Consider the following 24,204-nt stretch of genomic DNA (forward strand, 5'->3'; position numbering starts at 1 on the left):
TTTGCTCTCTAACGTAAATGCTAAAAAGAGATAAAGTTGAGTGGGCATTTTGATTTGCGAAAAGGGGGTACATGCATACACAAATTTATCATGAAACTGACTTGCCATTTTGTAAAAAAAAGATTAAAAGACAGAGGCTATGAATATGTACTAAGGATTGTAAAGAAGAAAAAAGAAAGAAAAATGCAGATGCTTCCTCTTCTTATGTAGTTAGTAAACGGTACCATTTGGGTTCTTGAAATGTCAAATAGAACATTGTACAAAATTATAGTTTACATTTAAGCTAAAGGGAGGAAAATATACATTTAATTATTATGTAACTAGAACTAGTTTTGTCCAGTAAGTGATTTCAGTACTTTCCTCTGAAAAACTGTTACATGATACTGAATTCATTCATTTTTTCTGCAGTGTTAATTTTAATAACATTAATATTTTTACATCCCATCATTCCATTGAGAAACATTCAATGTGGTCTAACAATAATAAAAACAAATTAAAACTATAGCACCCAACCCCAAAAAATTAGCTTAAGGCTTTAAATGTCTCCCTGAATAAAAGTGTTCATGTAAGGAGTGCATGGCTGTGATGTGTTCTGTCCCAGATGACAGAAGTAAAGGAACACTCACCACTGAGATACATTTTATACAAGTTCAGTCATGTAATTATAAGAAACATTTTATTAAAGAAACTACAGTATCTAAAAGGTTAAACATTTTCAATTTTTATTACAACCATGTATTTTTCTGCTTAAAACTGTAAGATATTGAAGTGAAGGAAGCATAAACATATAATCAATTCAAAAATGGAATTAAAAAGAAATATTTGATTATTTTAGTAACCACTAATATGTCTTTTCAAAATTCCGACTGCTCAAAGTGACATTAAGTAAGCAGACAAAGTAACTCCCTGCAGCTTCCTGCCCTCCCCCTTTGTCAATGGGCCATTGACCAAGCCAGTCCCTTTACATAATAAAGAGTTCTCACCTTCAGCTCTACTGGGATGGGATTAAGGCATGATTAGCCTTCACCCACTCACCACATGGCATCTGAGAACTCAGCCAAAACACAGCCTAGAGAGTTGCCCCTGCATGGCCCTATGGGAGTCTGAAAGCCAATCAGAATACAAGATCAAGATCAAAGGCCAGAGAGGGCATAAAACCAGGGACTCAGCATCTCAGCCCTTCCCTCTCTTCTTCTCCCCAACATTGAAGCATGTGATCACCTTTTCTGTTCAGGACTCAAGCCAGGTGGTCTATCCACCATTTAACCATCTTTCCAATCAACCTCCATGTCTCCAGTGTCTTTTTCCCCACTTGGAGCCAAACTCAGAAGGACATTTCTTTCATCACTATATACAAGTTTTTATTAATGAATATAAATCAAAGGAAACAACTTCCTTTAAAGCAAGCATAGGAAAATCTACAGTGCCGTTTAGAACCAGTTCCAGCTCTCTCCCCCTGTCCGTCCGCACATCATCAAGATGAAGACTGAGAGGAGGAATTCTGGTAGTTGAAGTCTACAAGTTTTAAAGCTGTGAAGTTTGAACACCTTTGGGGGTTTTTTTTCTAAAGGGTTAGGGTGCAAGGGTCTTGTAACTTGACAGCTTTAAGACTTGCACACTTCAATGCCAGAGTTCCTGAGCCAACATTTTGGCAAGAGCGTTGTTAGGTGAGTTTCACCACATTTTACAAGTTGGCTACGCCCATCCAGTTACATCGCTGACAAGCCACTCCCACCCGGTCACATGGCTGGCAAGCCACCCCCACCCAGTCACAAAGCTACTCCCACAAAACAGGCCACACCTACAGAAGAGATTCTAAATTTTTTTGAAAACCATCACTGATCAATTGGCACCCCATAGATGGGACTCCAAGCTAGCCTAACCAATGGATATGGCCCAGGTAAGTGTCATATGCTGACACAAACGGCATTAAGTCTGTGGGTGGACTTTACCTTGACCGTAGCCATTTGGATGTAGGTTTTAAAGGGGGTTTTGAGTTTGAGCTCAAAGGCTGCCTGGAAAGAAGGTGAGTACCTCTAAATTTTATTTTTCTAAAATTTAATTTTAAAGCATGGCAAAGCATGGGAAATGTGTGTATGCCTGCATGTGTGTGAATCCTTCTCCTGATCACAGCTAGATCTTGGTTCCTGTGTGTGTTTTACCAAGAGAGCATGGAAAGTATTAGGGTCAAGCCAGAATACAGGCCCTTCTGTTAAGGAAAGGAGAGTGTGTGTGAAAATGGATGGAAAAGTGAATGAAAATGTGTTGTTGTTGTTGTTGCTGCTGCTTTTGTCCCGTGAAAGCAAAAAAAGCAAAGGCCCATGGTGTATGGAAAAGAGTAGAGGTGCCTGGTACTAACTGCAGAAGGGCAGAGGTCCCCACGAATTACCTTTTTGATCCGCAAAACCCAAGTGATTCCCTGAGAGGATGGGCCGAATACTTCATGGGGGAATCAAAGTTCTTCCCAGAATCTTTTTTTCCTAAAACTTACGGTGGATGGTCACCCGGCTAGGCCAATGTGAGCCCTACAGGTAAAGGGTCATGGGAAGCATTAGCTCACAGGTGGCCAGAAGTGCTCTCAGAGATTTCATTAGATGCCAAGATTTTGGCTAACATGAGTAGAAAGAGAGCAAGGAAATTGTGTGGCAAATGGGCTTTGCTGAAAGATGATACAGGAAAACTAATTTGGCTACATAAAGGTACTTAAAAGAAAAGGGAAAATGTTGGGGTATCTTTTTTTTCCTCTTATCTGTTTGTCTCTTTCTCTGTCTTCTATGCAACCACATGGTTTGTCTGTTAAGATTTGTGGTTTCCCTAATTTAACGGATTTGTGCTGGGAATGACTAGGGTATGTAAACCTGAGAGTTCTCTCCCCCTCCCCTTATTTTCTCCTTGTCCTTGTGTAAATGTGTGTCTAAGTTGTTGTGCACCAGCAAGGTAATTGTAACTATAAAATGTCTCCAATCCAAAAAGACACAAATTTTAAATTGTTCAAAGAAAGAAAAGAGTAAACTGGTAGAAACTGCCTTTGCTCCATTTGTCAGACCCAGAGCCAGACCCACTATTTATTTGGCCAACAAAAACAGAGTAAAGAGAAGTATTTTTTCTTCCTTCCTTCCTTGTACCTTAAAGTAACAACCCAGGAAATGTTTATGTTCATTTACAATAAATGCAAGTTTCATCCTTGCATGTATCCTCCCTCCTTTCTTTCCCTCCTTCCTTCTGGGTCATTAAAGGTGGCTGTGGTTCTTCTGCTCACTGTAACCACTTTTTTCTCTCTCTCCTGAGAAATTTAGAGTAAATAGATGACCTGCTCCTACACCTTTACCATTCACTGTTGTGATCTTTTTCATCTGCATATAAAAGCTATGCAGTTACGTTTCCTTTTCTGCTCTGAATACAATTTTGATTTTTTCTTCTGGAAATTTTTGAGGTTTAAAATGCTTAATTAAACCTATATAAAGAAATGATTTTGAGATATTCTGCTTACATTTGTAAATGTTTTAATGCTGTTCTTCCCTCCCTCTTTTACGCCTGAGTGCATTTTTAAATGCTTATGAGTCAAGGTGCTCTACCCTATGATATTTTGTTTGTTTGTTTGTTTGTTTGCAACACAAGTTGTTGTCCCTTTTGGAAATTTACTCATTTTACTGCAAAAAAGTGTTTCAATCACAGAGGCAGTGGGACCGTCATGTTCCTTGGAATTTACATCATCTGCCTTCTAAAATAATGTTTGGATTTCCACACTTGGACAGAATGGGGGCAATTCCACAACATGAGATTAAAGATATGTCTGTAAAGAACTGTATACTTGGCCTCTCCTCTTACTTCAGAAACAAAGGACTGCTAGCTCAAACCATAACTCTCAAATTGGCTACTGGTGATTGCGTTCTGATAAAACCTGACATGAGGAAAAAACTTAGTCAAGCCTGGGACAGACTCTACCAAGCCTGACTGACCACTCTTACAAGCAAGTCAAGCCTAATGCCATCCAGAAGACATGAAAGAAAGGACCCTGAGATGAAGAAGTAAAGACCAAAAGACTCTCTTCTATCCCCAGTAAATACTATGGGGGAGGGTGAAAATTGATTGTAAGGTTTTTTTCCTTTGCTTCCTTCACAGAAAGTCATTGTAAGGTTTTCAATTTATATTGTAATCAGTTTAATGTATTCATGTAAGAATTGTATTTGAGAATGGCTAGCACAGTAAGTTCTGAACACCTTAGATTTCTGTGTAGTGGGAGGCAAATTTTGTCCAAAATGTCTGTATTTTCTGTATTGTAGAAGGAGCTACACACAGAGAGGGGGGGCAGAGAGAGAGGAGAGGTGTGTGTGTGTGTGTGTGTGTGTGTGTGAGAGAGAGAGAGAGAGAGAGAGAGAGAGACAGACAGACAGACAGACAGACAGACAGACAGACTCAATTCAGAATTAGTTTGAAGCTACCTCCTTGACTTAGCTCCACACAAAGTTTCTCCTAGATTGATTTTTACCCTGACACAAAAGCCTAAGCAGTGATATTTCCCTGTTAATCCCGTGGGGGAGGGTAAATTCCTGTCAGGCAATTCCCCCCACTTGAAGAGTAGCAGAAAGGATCTTCAAAACCCAAGCCCTGACTGACTCAAAAATTATGCTGCCCCATTGCCCAATAAAGCAGGATATGTTGCACTGGTGGTCTCATGAGTAGGAGTCCCTGGGCACATTGTGTGTAATTTTAAAAATACTAAAAAGCCTGGATTGCACACTAGCTAAACTCAATTTGGCCTCACTAAAATAAGAGCTAGGGCAGGTTCAAGAACCATCCCTTTGAAATGGGCAGCCTGTAACTTAAAGGAAAAGTTTGGCTGTGAAGAATTCTGGGACTTCTACTTGCTTGAAACCTGTCTGGACGCTCACAGAAAGTGATATCTGATAATAATTGGCATGGAAAATTGGAAACTGTAAATTTCTTTCCAGAACTTGTGCCCTAACTACTAGACCTTCATGGTTGAAAGTTATCTGGGAGCCACTGAAGAGATCCTTCTGCTGTCTCTCTCAATGACTTTCCATAAAAAAAAAAAGTCTCCCCGATCTGACCAATTTTAATCTTTTGTCAAGAACATGTGTGTTCCACTCATGTTTTTTTTTTAAAAAGGAGGGATTGTAGGAAGTTATCACCTAGCCCTCTCCCAGAAAAATGAAATATCTTAGGAAATATTGAAAAGGCAGAATATATTTCCCTGGATATGAAAAGGGATAAAGAAACATGTTTTAAAGACAAAGTAACTCCCTGCAGCTTCCTGCCCATCCTCCTTTGTCAATGGGCCATTGCCCAAGGCAGGCCCTTTACATAATAAGGAGTTCTCCCCTTCAGCTCCAGGGGCATGGGATTAAGGCATGATTAACCGTCACCCAGAGAGACCACATGTTTTTTTTAAAAAAGGAGGGATTGTAGGAAGTTATCACCCAGCCCTCTCCCAGAAAAATGAAATATCTTAGGAAATATTGAAAAGGCAGAATATATTTCCCTGGATGTGAAGAGAGATAAAGAAACATGTTTTAAAGACAAAGTAACGGACACCCATTCCATAGTCAATTGACAGGTAAAAGTCTTGAACACCACAGAAGACCTCGGGTGGGTTTGGACTCTCCCGCAGTGCCCAGAGAACGGCTGTTCAGGTAAGCCAACAGTCTTTCTCCTGTGCGCTGCTTGGAGAGTCCAAGCATGGGACATACCTAAGCTATTGTGTCCCAGGGTGGGAATTGTCCAGATTGTTCGGAGCCTCAGCAACCTTTTGCAAAACTCTTCCAAAGGAGGCTTCAGCTGAGGCAAAGGTGTCAATCTTATAATTTTTTATAAATGCTGTGGGAGAAGCCCACGTAGCTGCTTTGCAAATGTCAAGGATGGATGCTTGGGTCACCCACACTGCTGAAGTGGCAGCACTCCTTGTTGAGTGTGCTGTCACACAACCTGGTACGGCCCTGCCCTGATGCTCATAGGCCATCTTGATGCAGGCCCACAACCAACGTCCAATGGTGGAAGATGATGCCTTGCGGTCCAGCAACCTAGGATCAAATGACACAAAGGATTCTGAACGTCTAAAGTCTTTAGTCCTCTTAACATAAATGCGGACAGCACGTCTCATGTCCAACTTATTCCAAATATGCTCCTTGGGATGTGCAGGTCTAGGGCAAAAGTTGGGAAGAATCACTTCCTGAACTCTATGAAAGTGAGTGTTTACTTTAGGGATGAATGAGGGGTCAAGTCTCAAGATGACTCTATCAGAGTGTATCATACATAGCTCTTCCCTGACGGAAAGCACCACTAGCTGTGAGACCCTTCGAGTGGATGTAATCACCACTAAAAAGGCAGTCTTAAGAATCAGATGATGAAGACTCGCCATTCGAATAGGCTCGAAGGGCGCGCTCAAGGCTCATAAAACAAATGACAAATTCCAGGAAGGATAACGGTGAACCGCCTGAGGACAGATATTCATCACGCCCCTCAGAAAACTCTTGCCTTAGGGTGTTGACTCAGGGGACAAGGGGAACCCCTAGTGAGGATGGTGGACAAGGCAGCGACCTGGCGACGGAGAGTATTGGGTGCCAGGCCCCTGTCCAATCCATCCTGAAGGAAGTCTAATAATTGTGGTATTGAAGCAGAAATGTCACCTATACCCCGTCCTTTGCACCAGGCTGAAAAGGCGACCCATGTTTCTTTGTATATTTTTGTAGTAGAAGGCCTTCTGGACGCCTGAGTAGTCTTGATGACCTTGTCAGAAAGGTTTTGTTTCCTCAGGAGTTCCCCCTCAAGTGCCAGATGGCTAATTGGAGCCACTGGGGATCAGATGGCAGATAGCCCCCTAACTGAGGGAGATTTGCTCCCGAGGAATTCTCCACAGTCTCTGTATGGAGAGGCTGACAAGATCCGCATACCACGACGTCCTGGGGCAATGTGGTGCCACAAGGAGGATCTCCGCTTCCTCCGCCAGCAGTTTGGCTATTACTTGCGGAATGAGTGGGAGAGGGGGAAACGTGTAGAGCAGTCCTGAGGGCCACTTGCACCTCAGTGCATTCGTCCCCTCCGCCTGGGGCGAGTGGTAACAAGAAGAACCTTGGCAGGTGAGTGCTGGTGTGAGTAGTGAATAGGTCTACTTGCGGTTGGCCGAATCTCCAAACTATCTGTTGGAAGAGTTCCAGGTGCAGACGCCACTCGGAGTTGTCGATTGTTTGCTGGCTCAGCCAGTCTGCCTTCACGTTGCTGACCCCTAACATGTGGCCCAATCTGATGGACACTAGGTGGCGTTCCGCCCACCTGCCCAGAGACTACGCCTCCGTCATGAATATCCTGGAGTGGGTGCTGCCCTGCCGGTTTATGTGAGCCTTTGTTGCTACGTTGTCTGTTAGTAACTGTTACTAACTGTTAGTAACAGTATATGGTGGCTCACAATTTGTGATGAAAACCGTCGTAGGGCAAGCCGGGCAGCCAGTTTATGCTATGAGCTGCCTCACTCCGAGACCATCTGCCCTGAGTCAGCTGTCACTAACAATGTGCCCCCAAACGAAGAGGCTGGCATCTGAGGTTACCACGATCCTTTTGGGCTCCTTGAACTGGCACCCCTTCTCTACTGTTGCTGTTCACCACCAACCGAGGGAGCGGATCATCTTCTGTGGCAGACGGCACGTCTCGGAGAGTTGCTGTCTTTGGACCTCTGCATCGGCAGGAGGAACCACTGTAGTTCCCTGGCATGGAGGCGAGCTCAGGGAACTACCTTTAGGTAGGAAATCATGATGCTGAGAAGTTGCAACAGTTTGACTATCGGCACTGACCTGGCCTGCCGGCACTGGTATACTCTGCTCCGGAGGTTGCGCAGCTGGTCTGGAGACAGGAACACCTGGCAAGAAACTGAGTCTATGATGGTGCCGACGTGCTGGATCCATGTGGTCGGCTCGAGATGGCTCTTCTTCCGATTCACCGAGAAGCCGTGTTGTTGCAAGGTTCATATGGTCACCCAAACATCTCGTCATGCTTGGTCGTGACTTGATAATTGAATGATGATGTCGTCTAGGTAACATTCTAGATGAACTGGACAGGACCGGAGGTGGGCCGCCACAGCTGCTAGAAGCTTGGTGAAGGTCCTGGGTACAGACAGGCCGAAGGGGAGGGCCCTCTACCAGTAATGCTTCCCATTGTAGTGGAACCGCAGGAGCCTCCTATGAGCTGCATGGATGGGAACGTGCAGGTATGCTTCTTTTCAGTCTATGGAGGTGAGCAGGTCTCCTTGTCTTATGGAATCCAGGATGGAGTGGAGGGATTGCATCTTGAATCGCTTGTAGGCCAGATGTTGATTTAGGTGCTTTAGATCCAAGATGGCCCTCCAGCCCCCTGAGATTTTCGGGACCAGGAAAAGAATGGAATAAAATCCCTGCTTTTCCTGATCCTTCAGCACGGGTTCTATGGCCCTTATTTGGAGAACGTGGTGAATTTCCACCTGCATGAGGGATCTCTTTAGGGGATTTTTAGGAGTTGGACACCGAATGAATGTCCGTTGGGGGAAGGACAGAAATTCTAAGGTTAGACCCCTCCTGATTGTGTTGAGAACCCACGAGTCAGTGGTGATTTCCTCCCACTTGTCGGCATAAAGTTGCAGCCGACCCCCTATGGGAGGGACGCGGTGATGGTCACTTGCCACGTCGGAATTGGCGGGAGTTGGAACCGCCACGAAATGGCTTCTGAAAGGAATGCTGCTGTTGCCTACCCCGTATGGTAAGTGGACTCCTGCATTCGAAAGGACTGCTTTCTAGATGAGCCGGAGTTTTTTCGCTCATTTTTCTTCAGAGTGGCCGGAAGGATTTTCCGTTTGTCCTTCGTCTCAATCACAAATTTGTCCAGAATGTCCCCAAAAAGCTGTTCCCCTTTGAAGGGAGCAGAAGCAAGCTTCCACTTCACCTTCATGTCCGCTCTGCCACTGGCAGATGGCGTTAGGTTATATTGGATCCCCCCCCCCCCCGGCTAGGTACCGGGCTGTGCCCATTGCCTTTGGACAACGTCGTTGAATAAATCTGGAACCGGAATCAGCTCCTGAGTGGGAGCATTTTCCTTGGACAGACCTTCTTTGGGGTCCCTAGAGGAGGAGGGTGGTACAGTCGTACTCTTAGGAGTAGACCCTAGCTCGGTGGATGCTTTGGCCTTGTGTAGGATGGCCTTAAATAAAGATGGCTTGAACAACCCTGAGAAGGCAGGCTTATTGGGGGGAAGATCCTCATCCTCAGATAATTCAAATTCCTCGGCCTCCTCCTCCTCCCAGACCGATTCCTCTGTGGCAAGTGAGGTGCCAGGAGAGGCTGGGGCCCGGTCCCTGACCTGAACTGGGGGTGGTCTTATTTTAGATGCTCCAGCTGTGCGGGCATCTTTCTGCCTAATCCCCTTGACTATGCCCTGGGAGATGGCCTGGGCAATTACTTCCTTCATTTCTGTGGACGGGGCTGGGCCTTTTTCCTCCCTGGGTCGAGCCCCTGCTGGAGCAATCTGGTCCCTGTTCCTCCTCTGAGGCGAACCAGGTTCCCCCTTCTCTATCTGGCCAGAGGGTGGGCATGGTAATGAATCCGTCTGCTCAGGGGATTTACTCTGCCTGGGTGTCTGCTGGAGTTTGTGCTCCACAGACTTATGCTTTCAGATTCCCTCTCTGGGCTTATCCTTATTCCCTGAGGGTCCCAGGGAGGCCTTCCTAGTGGTGCCCCTTCCTCCCTTTGGGTGGAGGATCTAGCCTACTGCGTTTGGAGGAGGGCCCTGCCTACACCTCTGAACCTCCATCTGCCATGATGATCTGCAGAAGCCTTTGATGGTGTAGATTCCTGAAGCAGAGGAGTTGATGGAGCAGTAGACAGGCACCAGGCGCGAGCTAGGTGGCTACGGAACACCTGCAGATCAATGTTGAAGAGGAGGGATACCCATTGGTCAAAGCCCTCCTCAGGCCGCCCTCAAGGTCTCTGAGTGGTCGGAGGGGGAAGGCAGACCTTGCCGGCGTCCCAGACAAGGCCAAACACTTCCTGGCAGTGATCTGCGGCTATGGGGCTTAAGCGCTATATCGTGTATATTCCCACGGCTCCCAACGGCTCACTATGCCAGCCAGTTACTTTACAATGGCTGCCCCTGCACGCACTGCTCAGAGAGTCCAAGGTGGCGCTTTTAAAATGGCCACCATGCTTGCCGGGTTAAGGAGAAACCGCCGACACCGCCGGAGCTTCCAAGCGCTCCAGGCGGCACTATTAACAACAGCAGCTGGGGAAAAACAGACAGGAAGCCTCCCGTCGCCCCCTTGCTTGCCGGCAGCTGATGGACAAGCAACCCTCTTGTTCTCACTCTGCATGCGGCCACTTGGAACACGGCAGCTCTCTCAGCAACTTGAAAAAGACGTCAGTTTTTACTTCGAGATTTGTTCTACCTAATTATATCTAAGGGAGTTCTGATAAAAATAAAAAGAGAATGAAAAGTTCTCTATGCAGAGTTTGGAGAGTCCAATCTATTTGATCTAGATCTGAGGAGCTCCCCAACATTAGTCCTAACTGGCAGACTGAGTTTTTAAAATGATCTCTATGAGGCAAAGGGAGGTGTGGTCAAAGAAAAAAAATCACTCAGTCCTAGGGTAGATAGACTGTGCTAACCCACGCTTAGACTCTCCAAGCAGCGCACAGGAGAATTAGTTATGTATTTATGACCGTTGCAGCATCTGGGAGTGGGGTGGGTAGGTTGGTCACATGATTGCCATTTGCCTCCTTTCCAGAGGATTCCTGATGAGCAAAGTTGAATGGGAAAGTCAGATTCTCTTAACAACATATGATTCACTTAACAACTATAGTGATTTACTTATCAATTGCAGCATATTGGTTGTAAAAAACTGAATGCAAATCACTTAACAAATGAATCCCTGATGGGACAACAGTTCTGCTCCCAATTTTGGTCTTAAGTCAAAGTCTATCTTTAAATACTTATGTTTAAAAATTATTTTATTTATCTTCAAAAGGAATACATCACTTTTAGCTTTCCAAGCTATTGTGTTCAATTTTAACTGTTGTTGAAGTGCCATTTTCCTTTATTTAAGCAATAAACACCTAATATCTTTGTCAGTGCCTTGACATATACCAAATTGCTTAGCTAGAAGCACTGTATCATCCTTTTTGTTAGCTTTTCCTCACATTTATTCTTTTACTTTCTCAGTAAGACACACCTTTTACACATATTTTGATTTCTGTATTCTGCTTTTAAATTTATTTAAATTCATTCTTCAGCATTCATTGATACTGTCTACACATTGCTTATTTAAAAAAAAATATAAAAGCAAAAACCACTATCAAAATTAAGAAACATCATGTGAGTGCTTATTACTTCTATAATAATAAATAGAAGACCAGTCTTAATTTTAGAAGCAGTTACCTAATACAGACCAGACCATATGGGGGGGTGGGGGAGAGAAATCGGCACATATCTATGGTATATAATCTGAAATACTGAAAAAAATTAAGTATATATTGTTCTGCAGGCAACCTGGATATAAACCATAAAATTTTACAACCAAAATGAATCACTCTTGAATGAGACGAGTGGTCTTAAATCAATCAATCAATTAAACAAACAAAGTGATTGTTAGGGTTTTTGGCATTGTACATGGTTCTCTGATTTTATCCACGATACCATTGAAAAGAATATAATTATCTCAATAAACACATCACTTTCACCATTGGTTCTATGCAGGCCTGTATTTAGTTTAAAGGTCAAAACCTTGCAAACAGACAATTATTAAGATGGTTTGACAAGTGTGCATTCTTCCATACAACAATTTATTATAGATTCCATGTGCCGTAGAACCCAGTGTATTATATTCAGGTATCATATCCATTACCAGAACAAACTATTTGAGTTCCATACTTTGCACAGAAATACCAGAAATAAACAAAGCTAAAAGTTGTTAGCAAGAAAATGTGGCTCCAATCTACCTATATAACTACTTAAATTCTTGTTGTCATAACTTTTAATTGGGCGAACTGGGCATCAGAAAGCAACAATTTTTGAACCGTATCTTAAATGGCCTAATTTATAAAATGTGCACTAAATTCAGGATTTATGACTCCTGTGACTAAGGATCCATGCTATTTGCTATTTACCTGACTTCCCTGACCCATGCAGCACCTTTCTTGCACTATCAAGCATCACTCCCAATTTGCACTCCTACAGCAGCCACTTTACCTGTCTATGGGCTCTGGACTTTTATACTGACTTTCTCTCTGCAAGCTTCCCACAAACAAAGTAAATGGGAATGCTGGCAAGAATTCTGGAGAGGGAAGGAGATTTTCAATATCAGCCCCCCCCCCCCCCCCGTTTATTCTTATCCCACTCTTTCTCTTTTCTAACCAGAGGCTGCTCTTTCCTCCCAGTGACATTCAAGGAAAAGGGGGAAAAGCAAGACAGTTGTCTAGTATCTGAGAAGCAGCCTTCAGCATTAAAATGCAGGCTGGTTTCAAGACTGGACAAAAATATGCTGAGAAGAGGGTGAAAGCTTGTTTGTTGATGATTGGAAGTTACTGACAATCAAACAGAACCTTCATCTACCAGAAACTGGCACCAGAAGGGGGGATGAGACCACACACATTAATCAGAGGAGGAGGATCAGAAGGAAAACGTGGAGAGAGAGAGGAGAGTGGATGTGTAAGGGAGTTAATTAGTAGAGGCAAAGCCAGCAGGTTTTCAATTTCTCCTCATTGCTGCTTAGCACCAAGTGACATTTCTGGAAAGCCATAGAGCTTCACATGGCTGGCCTAAGGAATTTGGTGTAATTCACATTGAAGCCACAGAACTTTCCCTACACTTCAGCTCACTCAATGATGTCTTATTCCTCACTGTGGCCTGCACATGCCTCTAATGAAGGTGGTATGTATACCAGCAGATATTAGCTTTCTTGTCTTTGCTTTCTCAAAGTCTTGATTTGGATGGTTTGAAACTATGATGGTGGCTTCAGTCATGCCTCCCAGGGTCTTTTCCACCCCTGAAGCACACCATGTTCCAAGAAATTATGTGGTTGCTTTACATCTCCATGGGGAGAACAGGGATGCAGGGGCATCATTAAGCAAGGCAAGCACATGGGTTCTTCACTTAACAACTATTATGAGTTGCAACCATATGGACAGGCTCCATTACAACTGTTGGTGAATTGTATGTCTTTAACTTTTGCTATCTCTTACATTGGGCTTTAAAACATATTTCTGAGTTGAACTTTAAAGAGCTGTCTTTTTATTTTAGCAATTTTATTTATTTTAAAAATAATTTTGTGGTTTAACTTGTTTTTTGTAAGTTATTTTAAGAAAGCATAAAAACATTTAAATAAATGTAACACAAAAATATTTTAAATCCTGGATGTAATTCAGAAAGTAGAACAGATTAAAGGTAGATGGAAAGCCTAGGGCAGCTAAACAGACTTATAATTGGGGTCATATGTTTAGAATGTTTTCTAGAATGCTTAGAATGTTATGTTTAGAATAACATGTGAAAAGAATTATCGAAAAATATTTATCATACAATAAATTTTCTCCAAGGAAGGATTATTCTAATTTGATTGTCTTCAGAAGTTTCCATTATTTTTCTACTTCACATATTATTTTCTGAAAATTATTTCTGAAGCTTTAAACCACATAAACATGTTCAATATGAAAAAATGTCAGTAAAAATAATGACCTAGACCCAGAGAAGCTTCCTCCATCAGAATACCCCTTGGAAGAATCACATTCCTAATTTACAGAAGATAACAATTAAATATAGAAAGGAACATTTGAAAAGGTTAAAGTCATGGAAATTCATGTAAAAGTCCAGTTATGGGGATTATTTACAGAATATATGTATGTGTACATTTACTTATGTATATATCATACACAGAGGAAGGGAGGGAGGGCAGGAGGGAGAGAGAGAAAATATCTTGCAATGAATATAAAGTTGCCTCAAAGCTAACACTTTAATTTTCAAGAACCAAGTAAGAGGGGGGGGGGGGAATCTAGTCAGTAACAATGCTGCGTTGAAAAGCAATAAAATCAAAATTAAGTTATAAATAATTTAAAGCCTGTCATGAAGATGTATTAATAATTCATCAGATAAATAATTTACTAAATAATCAAATAAATAAATAATGAAATACATAAATAAATCAGCAAATAAATAATTCTGCAAAATAACCTAAACAATAAGTCACTAAAATAAATGACAAGTCAACAAAACTATAATGATTTTCTAAAATTCTGATAGTTTTAAATAAAGAAATGTATATAAAATAGATCAATCTTGGTTAGATAAAAATATATTTTTCTGTAATATTGGTAAATTTCTAATTATGTTACAAGAATACACTTCATATTTTACAAGAATGAAGCAATCCTGGTAACTTAAGAAGACTGCAGTTATAAAGTATGCTTTTACATTTCATATAATTCATCTCCACAAACTAATTTTTCATCAAATATATATAGGCAGTTTATTTGCAAAATACTTAATTTACATTTTCTTTTCAATACAGTACTTACAATACTGCTATAGTCCTTCTTGGCCGTTACTTTATAATCTTCTCCAAACCTTCAGAAGTTTTGCTGTAGGGAGAAACAATTGGAATAACCTTAATTATTACAGATGGCATCTCATTCATTAGTGGATGACAACAATTTATTTGAAAGCATTCAAAAGTCTGTTTTATAGTTCTTCAAAACAATTTAAATGTGAAAGAACCATTTCCATCTACTAGTTACCTGAAGTTTTTCGAAGTCTTTTCTGGAATGATATCAGGCACACTGATCTCTGTTGTATTTAAACTGACATACAATGTATGCAAACTGGCACTTGTTCAGAGAGAAGGACAAAATGTGAAAGGACAAAGTGGTTGGCTGACTTTTAAGTCTTATTCTAACTGCCTGATATTGGAAACGAGCAAGGATTTCCAAATATCTACGTACTTCTAGGAGAATAGTAGCCCTATTAGTCTGCAGTAGCAAATTCAAATGTAGTATTATAAGATCAACACATTTATTATCCCTTAAGCAAGTCTATCTGAATATAAACATAACTTAAATTGAAAGGAAAAGCTACTTATGTCCTTCAATAATCATCTTCGATAGTTTCAAATCAAAGTTTCTCAGTAGCTATTTCAGAGTCAAGACATAGGACCAAGAGCTGACATTTAAGGGCCTGAGAACTAGTAAAGAGACCCTAACTTTGGAAGGGCTGCAAATGACAATACAATACACCAAAATAACTGCTGAAATTTCCAGAAAAACTTCAATTTGAGGAGGAGAGGGGAAAATCACAATTTAAGTCCTTATTTGAGAAATCCAGAAACTTTAAGCCATTACAAACTAAACTAAGTACAATTAGTTTGCTTCTCAAAAATTTCCCAATCACATTCCCATTCTAAAAATATTTTCAACTACTGAATAATTTTTTTGAATAATCAAAAAGTGATAAAGATCAGGTCCAAAAATTATCACTTCAAGCTATTCAAGCAGGGTAGGAAACTATAAGGAAACATTTGGCCCCTCAACGAGGTTATCAGTAATCAGTGTTTGTGGTCTTGTCCCAAAAATATATACTGAAATAAACAAACCCGCAATTTATTTTATACTAGCTGTATACCCGGGCTCCGCTATGAAACAATGAGATTGGGCTTGATAAATCGACATTATAGCTTGAAACTTAATGAGTAGTTATGATTGGCCTCTCCTCTCCCCCTTTCTCCCTCAGGTTTGCCCCAAAGAAGCCTCTCCTCTCCTATTCCCCTTTTCTCCCTCAAGCTGGCCCCATTGATCCTCTCCTATCCCCTTCTCTTCCTCAGTCTAATTCCTTAGCATCAGAGCATTTTTGAGGTGGGGAGGGGGAGTAGAATGTCTAAATCAGCTGCAGGCCAGATGAATCACATGCTGGCCATGCCCCTGCCCAAGTGGCAGTTGAAACAGAGTTCTTTTCAGGTGGGATGAGGGAGTATAATGTCTAACTATGTAGCATCAGAGAACGTTAATAATAAGAAACACTAACGATCTGGTGGTCATTTCAAAAAATCTCTTCTTAATGAGCACCTAGAAACCAAGAAGAACATTCGTGCCAAATTTCAAATTTGTAGGCTTTATGGTTCTGGAGATTTCGTGATGATACATGAGTGCTATTTTGCTTTTATATGTATATAGATTTTGATGTATTATTATTATTCCCATTTATTTTCATGCTCTTAATTTCTTTAAAAGCTAAAATGGCATGAATTGTACCTATTTCTTAAAAAATAACATTTTACAATAAAAGTTTTAAGACAATTATCCAAAAACAGCACCTATATCTTGCACTATTTGCAATACCCTAGCACCAAGAGCTTGTACTATTTGGAATACTCTATTTAATGCATGGATCATTTTAATTAGAATAATATCTTCAAAAAATAAATTATAAACAAAAAAAATTAAATTAGTCACTAAAAGTTCACAGTCAAAGAATTGTTATATTCCTTAAGGCAGAGTCAACAATATTTAGATGTCATTGACTCTACTTTCTAAGGTGGTCTCTGACAGCTGCAGAAAACATGCTTGATTATATGGCATTATCAATAGAAGACAAAAAGAATTATGGCAGATAGTATTAATTCTACACAGATCAAACTTGCCACTAAATTTCATCTTCATGATTTGTGTACATTTTAAGGACTGCAATAGAACTTGGCATCTACAAGGGCAGAAGTTGCCAATCTATTTTAGGAAGAAAACGTAGCCTAAACTACATATCCCACACTAACAACAATAATGTAATCAAGAGTTGATCAAACAATTTACTCAGCTATTTAATAACACATTTTAAAATTATATTACTTCAGCAGGTTTTAATACTTCCTAGAGAACGTCGCTGTCAAACTCCCAACCAGCAGGCAAGATGCGCTGCACGCTGGCCACGCCCAATTTAGAGAAAGGGAGGAAAGTTCCAATGACCGCTGTTTGACACCTCTGCTATAGAAGGATCACTACTGAAAGGCATTATATATAATACTTGCAGTAATAGATAAAACCTCTACTAAAAAGGTTTTGCACAACATGCTAGCTTCAATAGGAGTTAAATACGGATGCTTTCACATACATATAGTCTTTAACTTATGTCTGGTTACTTACTGACTATTCAAAGTTACAAAATACACCCAAAAGATATTTACAACCCAGTTCCAAAGTTCCAATAGCTCCCTACCATGGTCACATGATGGCATTTCAGGTGCTAGGAGGCTCAACAACTGACCTGCACTTATAGCTGCTTGCAGAGTACCATGGTCATGTGACTACAATAGTATACAATGAGTTTACCTTACAACTACAGGTTCGCTTAACAAATGTTAGTAATTGAGTTAACTACAGTATAAAGAAAGATTGTAAAATTGGATTAGTCACTTGGGTGATCAGGTCTACGACCATCATGACTTACAATTGTAATAGGTAGGCTCCATTACAGTCATTAATTGAGCATTACCTGTATATAGCTCTTAACTCCTATTTTGAATCTTTGTAATTCTATCTAGAATATTTCAAAGGAAAAGACTAAACCCATTGACTTTGCCTATTTTTCTGGCAGAAAACCTGACAAAACTACATGAATTTACAATTAGTCTAACACAGTCAAACTTAAAAATTAACATAATAGATACATACAAACATGCATTTAAAAACTAGAAAGAATATTATTTATGCTCAGAAAAATGATATATATTTACTGCACTGTGACCCTATTCATGTTGACCTATGAAAGGATCCTACAAAGTAATCACACACAAGAATGTGCTGTGAGTTATATAATTTATATATAATTATATAACTAATTATATAAAGTTATAAAATTTAACATTTTTGTTATGAAGAATTACATTCCAACATAATAGGAGAAATAATAGGATAGCTAAGAGGGCTATCGGGCAAAAAATTAAGTAAATAAGATGGGCATTAAGCTTTAATAATTAATAAATCACAACTTTTACTATCAGCAGGCCTGCATAGCAAGTAGTAAGAGAAGCTGATTTGTAGTTCAGCAATATCTGATGACCCATAGTTTTTCCATCCTCACTTCCAATGTCTATTAACATTTCAATATTTCAAATGGAATCAAATAAAGAATTAAACTATGCTATAGCAAAACTCAATTAATTTCCATTAAAGATAATGCAGCCCTGCAAGAGTGATCTTGTAGAACTAGTAACATGAGACACCTGCCTTCAAACACATTTCATTAATGGAGACTTGTTTTAAAGGTTTCATCTAGTAATATAAAATGCAAAGAAAGGTGTCAATGTCAATTCAACTCTTACCTGGTTGGCAGTACATTCATTTTAAATGGGATTTTGCTTATTTGTTGTATATAGCAGAATCAACGACACTCAAGTTAGCTTATCCTCCTTGAATCATTCCTTGGTCTATTCTTCTTTGATTTAGTATAGCTTTTAAGATTATTTATTAATGTTTGGATATCTCATCCATCATTCATTACTATTGATGTTGTAAATTAGAAGAATGGAACAAAGCATTGGACTATTCACTTTTTCAATATACATCAATAAAACAATCACCTTCTCTGGCACATAATGAAAGAAGAAAGTTAGTTCTAGTTGTCAGTGAAAAAACTATGTCCATGAAAACATCCTTAGGTAATTTTGAATATCTAGCAAAAAGTAGTTCCCTCTTTTTCTTCCACCAACCAAATAAAATGTTATTGTCCAAATAAAAATAAAAAGGAATACATGAGAGCAGATTTGTGGTCACACAAGAAATAAGACAATGCAAAATAAAAAAGGAAAATAAAGTGATTTTTGACTTAATTTTCATTAGAAATTTAACAAGAACTAGTGACTACGATGCCTGGCTGTCCATGATAACTTAAGGCATAGATCACCACTAAATAAGTGATTTCAGTTTAGCAATATTGGTTATTTGATAATAGATTCTACAAATGAATATGTCAGTAGAAAAGTAGAAAAATGTTTAAAACTTAAGAGACAAAATATTGTCATGAAGCCAAGTGTTTATAGATAGTCCTCAACTAATGATAATTGCGCTTGGAATTTTGTTCCTAAAATGTTGTGATTATTAAGGTGACCTCTCCAGAGCAGCAAAGTATATTCCAGCAGCACTGAATAGCTTACATTGCAGCACATTGGTTAAAATTACTCCTCCCCACCCCCAAAGGTTTGAGTTCTTTTCGGTATAGTTCAAGACCATCTCACAAAAAATTTAGTCTCTTGGCTTCTCCTGGGAAATGGTCCTAATGATGGACTAAGAGTGTGTACTTAGCAATTTAAACAATGTATCAAAGACTTGGAAGCCCAACAAGATCAGTCTGCTCCTCCTAAGAACATTTTTTGAGCAAACACTGTAATCTTACTGTCCCCAGCTCTGAAAAGCACTTTAGCATGATGCAATGCACTTTTAATGCAAATAAGAGCCATTAAAAATAATAATAGACAATATAAGATATTACAATTTGTAGTAAATTGTCAATGGGCAGTCAAAGTCTGCCAAATGTTGCAGACAATATAACAAAATTTAGCTACATTCAAAGAACCAAATTGTACTGATCTGATAACAGCAATTGTAAATACAAAGATCGGTTTCCTGGGTGTTTTATCAGGTGAGGTGTTATGAAGTGGATCCACACCTCGTTACCAAAGGTACACTATTGTAGAACGTGAACTGTAGTAGGCTTTCAATAGGCTTTTATCTACAGGACAGACTCAACTCATATGGAATTTTTTTATAGTAGCTGTTCAAAACTGATTGGGGAATTATCTCACTCAACAACTACAATCCTGGCCCTCCCTGTTGCGGTTGCTAAGCAAGAGAATGAGTCAAGCAGATGGGAGTGAACTAATTCCCTACCAAAGGCAGCTCTCCTCCATGTGCAGAAGAGAATTCCTGCATGGGCCAAAGAAATGGAGATCCGGGCTTCCTTTCTCTGACCCAGCATGCTGATTCCCTTCCCTTCTGTGTGTAAACAGGAACCACTGTGCTGGGACAAAAAAAGAAAGCCTGGATCCTGAAGATCCAAGATTTCTTTCTCCAACTTAGCACAATGGTTACCCTTTCCTCTGTTCGCTAGACTTTCTACCGTCTAAAATATTGCATTCATTAGCTTTTCAACCAGAAAGCTGGCAAATGAAATCTTTGTGAATAGTAAAAATACTTGGAAAAGCCTTCTTACCCTTCGTAAAGATTGCATTTGCAATCTTTTGCAAAACACAATGTTTCTGAACAATAGAATTTTTCCCCCTAGCCTTCAGGAACAATCACAAGAAGAGCTCTATCTCTTAAGATGTTTCTGAAGGCAAGAATGATGGAACTCTTTCCATGATTCAAAAACATATGCTAGCTATGAAAGTTAGTATACAATTTGTTTCTGAAAAATAGGAAGGCTAGAAAGAAGCTTGGATCTTTGGAATGCAAGCTTCTTTTCCAATGCTGCAGTTCTTCCCTCTCCCCTCTCAGTTAATTCTAGCACTGGGCTGGATAAAAGTATCTCTGTTTCTTCAGCTCCATGCAGGACACTGGCGCATGGAGAAGAGGAGAAACCCTTCCATAGGTGGCAGCAGCTTGCAACCTTGCAACCTCCCCTTTTGTCTTTTCCAATGACTTTCTAGTACATGTAACTTTAAAGATGGGTCATAAATAATTTTTCAGAGTCTCTCATAATTTAAAATGGTTGTTAAGTGATCAGATATAAGTCAAGGACTTATACAAGGACAACCTGTATTAATACTTTATAAAGTAGGTGTTTACACTTCAGTTATTCTAAAACAACCCCATCACCAAAGCAAATTCTTGATCACTTTTTCTTAATGAGTTGCCCTTTGGTTATTTGTCTAGCTAGACAACTTTGATTAGAAAGATAAATAATGATAATAGAAAATATTTTCATCTAATAAAACCAAATTAAACTGTTTCCGATTGATAGATGCTGAATATATTAACAAATTAGGCGGCAAGCATATTTCCTTAACTTCTCACAATTTCAGCCAGTTTTCATGCTTCTAATATTGCAAACCATGCATTAGTGATGGTTTATAGAAACATGTGTAGGAGATACAGGCTGAGCCTGATGACGGGTCAAACGCGTCATCAGTCATGAGTCCATCTGTCTGCACACACAAGAGATCTAAATCCAGCCACTTTTTCAGCCATTGACTCTTCTCTATTGCCAATTTGCTTGGACTGATAGTAGTTCAGATTCTTGTAGACAGCTTAAGCTAGCAATAAATCTTTACGTAGGCCTGGATCTTCTGATTTTTCTGGTGCTTGACAACATGTAATGAATATATCATATATTCATGGTTATTTTATCTGAATACATACAGAAATGCAAAACAGTTAAAGTCATAACAATTCCATAGGTCTTTAATCTTTATGAATAAGACATGAATTACAATCCTTGATCTATATGCCTTGTCTTCATGTTCAATCTTAAGATTATCTTATGTTTGGTGATAGGCCTTAAAATATGTTTTCTGTATTAATTTCTGCTACTTTAATAAAATATGAAGCATGGCTTTTTGGACAACTAGAAGACAAAAGAGGAATTTCATGATTGTTACTAAAAATTATACTCTGCAACAAACCTATTTATGAATGCATATTTATTCATTTACAGTTCTTTATATTCCAAGTTTCAGAATAACTATCTGTAAAAAGTAACTTACAACTAAATAATTGTAAATAAAAATGATATTTTACAATATCATTTAACATGAAGCCACTGGGTGAGATCATTCGACGGCACGGGATAAAATATCATCAGTATGCGGACGATACACAGTTGTATCTGTCCGCCCCGTGCCAACTCAGTGAAGCGGTTGACGTGATGTGTCAGTGCCTGGAGGCTGTTAGGATCTGGATGGGGGTTAACAAGCTTGTACTCAATCCGGACAAGACCGAGTGGCTGGTGTGTTTCCCTCCCACCAATTGGCCAAGTATTCCATCTCTGGGGGGGTCAAACTGTACACCCCTCAGACAGGGTTCGCAATTTGGGAGTCCTCCTGGACCCACAGCTGACTTTTGAACACTATTTGTCAGCTGTGACCAGGGGGGCATTTGCCCAGGTTCGCCTGGTGCACCAATTGCGTCCCTACCTGAACCGGGAGGCCCTCGCAACAGTTACTCGTGCCCTTGTGACCTCAAAACTGGACTACTGCAACGTGCTCTACATGGGGCAGCCCTTGAAGAGCATTCGGAGACTTCAGCTTGTCCAGAATTCAGCCGCGCGAGCAATTGTGGGTGCACCTCGGTACACCCACGTTACACCTATCCTCCGCGAGCTGCACTGGCTGCCTATTGGTCTTCGGATACACTTCAAGGTGCTAGTCATCACTTATAAAGCCCTTCATGGTATTGGACCTGGGTACTTGAGAGACCGCCTGCTGCCAATTACCTCCAACAGACCGATTAGATCCCACAGACTAGGCCTCCTCCGAATTCCATCCACCGGCCAATGCCGACTGGCTACCACCCGGAGGGCCTTCTCTATGGCTGCTCCGGCCCTCTGGAATGAGCTCCCCGTGGAGATTCGGACCCTCACCACCCTTCAGGCTTTCCGCAAAACCCTTAAAACCTGGCTGTTCCAACAGGCCTGGGGCTGATGAGTTCCCGTCCCCGCTCGAATTGTGTGGCTGTTGATTGTTTTTAAATTGTTGCTGTTGTTTGTCCGTTGTCTTTCTTCCTGTTTGTATCCCCCCCCCCCTTTACTTGGTTTGTGAGCCGCCCTGAGTCCCTCTGGGAATAGGGCGGCATAGAAATATAATAAAATCAAATCAAATCAATAAATTTAAAAATAATAGGTACCCATTCCCAGGATACTAAAACTTCTACCCTATCAGAGTAGGAGAATAAAGCTAAGTAGATTTTTCTTAAGTTTGTCAGTCTGATATTGAGCAAAAAGCTTAGGCAATTAACACTTCTGAAACAGCATTAAATTATTATCTCACTGGAAACTTGAACTGGTTCAGAACACAACATTAGGCACTGTGATGGACACCTATATAACAGTGATTTCCCTATATGACACCTGTATTGTGCAAGTTGCACTGGCATCCATTTTCTTTCTGTGTGTAATTCAAGGTGCCAGTCATAAACTTAAAAAACTTTATAAGTCACAGGACCATATTATCTGCAGGACTGCTTTTACTAAAGACATCTCCCTAAGGATGTCTTACCAAGTTATATAGGGCTGGCACGTTCCAAGTGCTTTCCTTATTTCCAACTTATTTCAAGTAGCCCCTACCCTATGGATTACTCATCCTCCTGAGGTTTGACACATCTCTACCTTCCTTATCTTTTATAAAGTTTTAAATATCTGTCTTTTCCCCCAAACAGTAGGATAAAATGAGGCAACAGGATATTGGAAACTTGACAGCATCAGTTTTTTTTTTTAATGCATTTGATTTTAATACTTTGCGTATAGTTTTTATGTTATTTTAATTTTTGACTGAGACCCACTCAGTTTCTTAGAAGATGTGCAATTATATAAATATTTTAAATAAATAAACAAAATCATTCATTTAGGAAACTTTCAAATAACTGAAATTGCAATCATTGTGTGTGTTTATATAATATATATTACACGCCCAAGTCCCTAAAACATGTAAATTCATAATGATATTCTTTTAAATCAATGGGTTAATCTTTAATTTTCCATTTTAGTATAAAACCTATTCCTTGAACATTGCTAGAAGAAGAACTTACAACACCCAACTGCACCCCAATCAATTGTATAAAGCATTACCATGTCTATAGCCAATACTGCAGTCCAAGGCTGGGTGAATCCAATGATCAACAAACATCATATATTAAAACTATCAAGTGGAACAAAAATCACTCAAGTTTCCTAACTCTTTACATTTCTAGGATTTTGGTTTCTACATGGCAGTTGAGAAAACCAAAACCCAAATGTTTTTGAACTAAAATTACCAAAATGTCTAACAAACAATCAAGCTTGCTGGAGCTTCTATAAGTTGCAAAATGAAACACACGGGGAGCAATTGGTCATGCCTGTTCTAAGGAGTCATTCCACATACAATCTGGTCCTAAGGACACCTTTCTGAACTAATAACCACTAGAAATGTTGGCTTTCAAATTTCATGGCTGAAAAGTTGGACGAGAATTTATTTGAGGGCCAGTAGATTAAGGAAGGCTGCCTAAAATGAAT

At 40.0% G+C, this 24,204-nt stretch overlaps 1 protein-coding gene across 4 annotated transcripts in view; it reads right to left on the reverse strand.

The window, feature by feature from the left end:
• TBC1D5 (TBC1 domain family member 5) overlaps nt 1-24,204 on the reverse strand; it is a 365,348-nt gene that overhangs the window by 333,754 nt on the left and 7,390 nt on the right. For all 4 annotated transcript variants that reach the window (XM_014051938.2, XM_014051928.2, XM_087712828.1 and 1 more), the window contains exon 2: nt 14,538-14,600. The gene's annotated coding sequence lies outside the window, so the exon portion shown is untranslated. The remainder of the gene's footprint in view (nt 1-14,537; nt 14,601-24,204) is intronic.

Source organism: Thamnophis sirtalis, unplaced genomic scaffold (assembly GCF_051295495.1).
Source record: "Thamnophis sirtalis isolate CommonGarterSnake01/CBP01778 unplaced genomic scaffold, rThaSir2_p1.2 scaffold_4, whole genome shotgun sequence".
NCBI classification, from domain to species: Eukaryota; Metazoa; Chordata; class Lepidosauria; order Squamata; family Natricidae; genus Thamnophis; species Thamnophis sirtalis.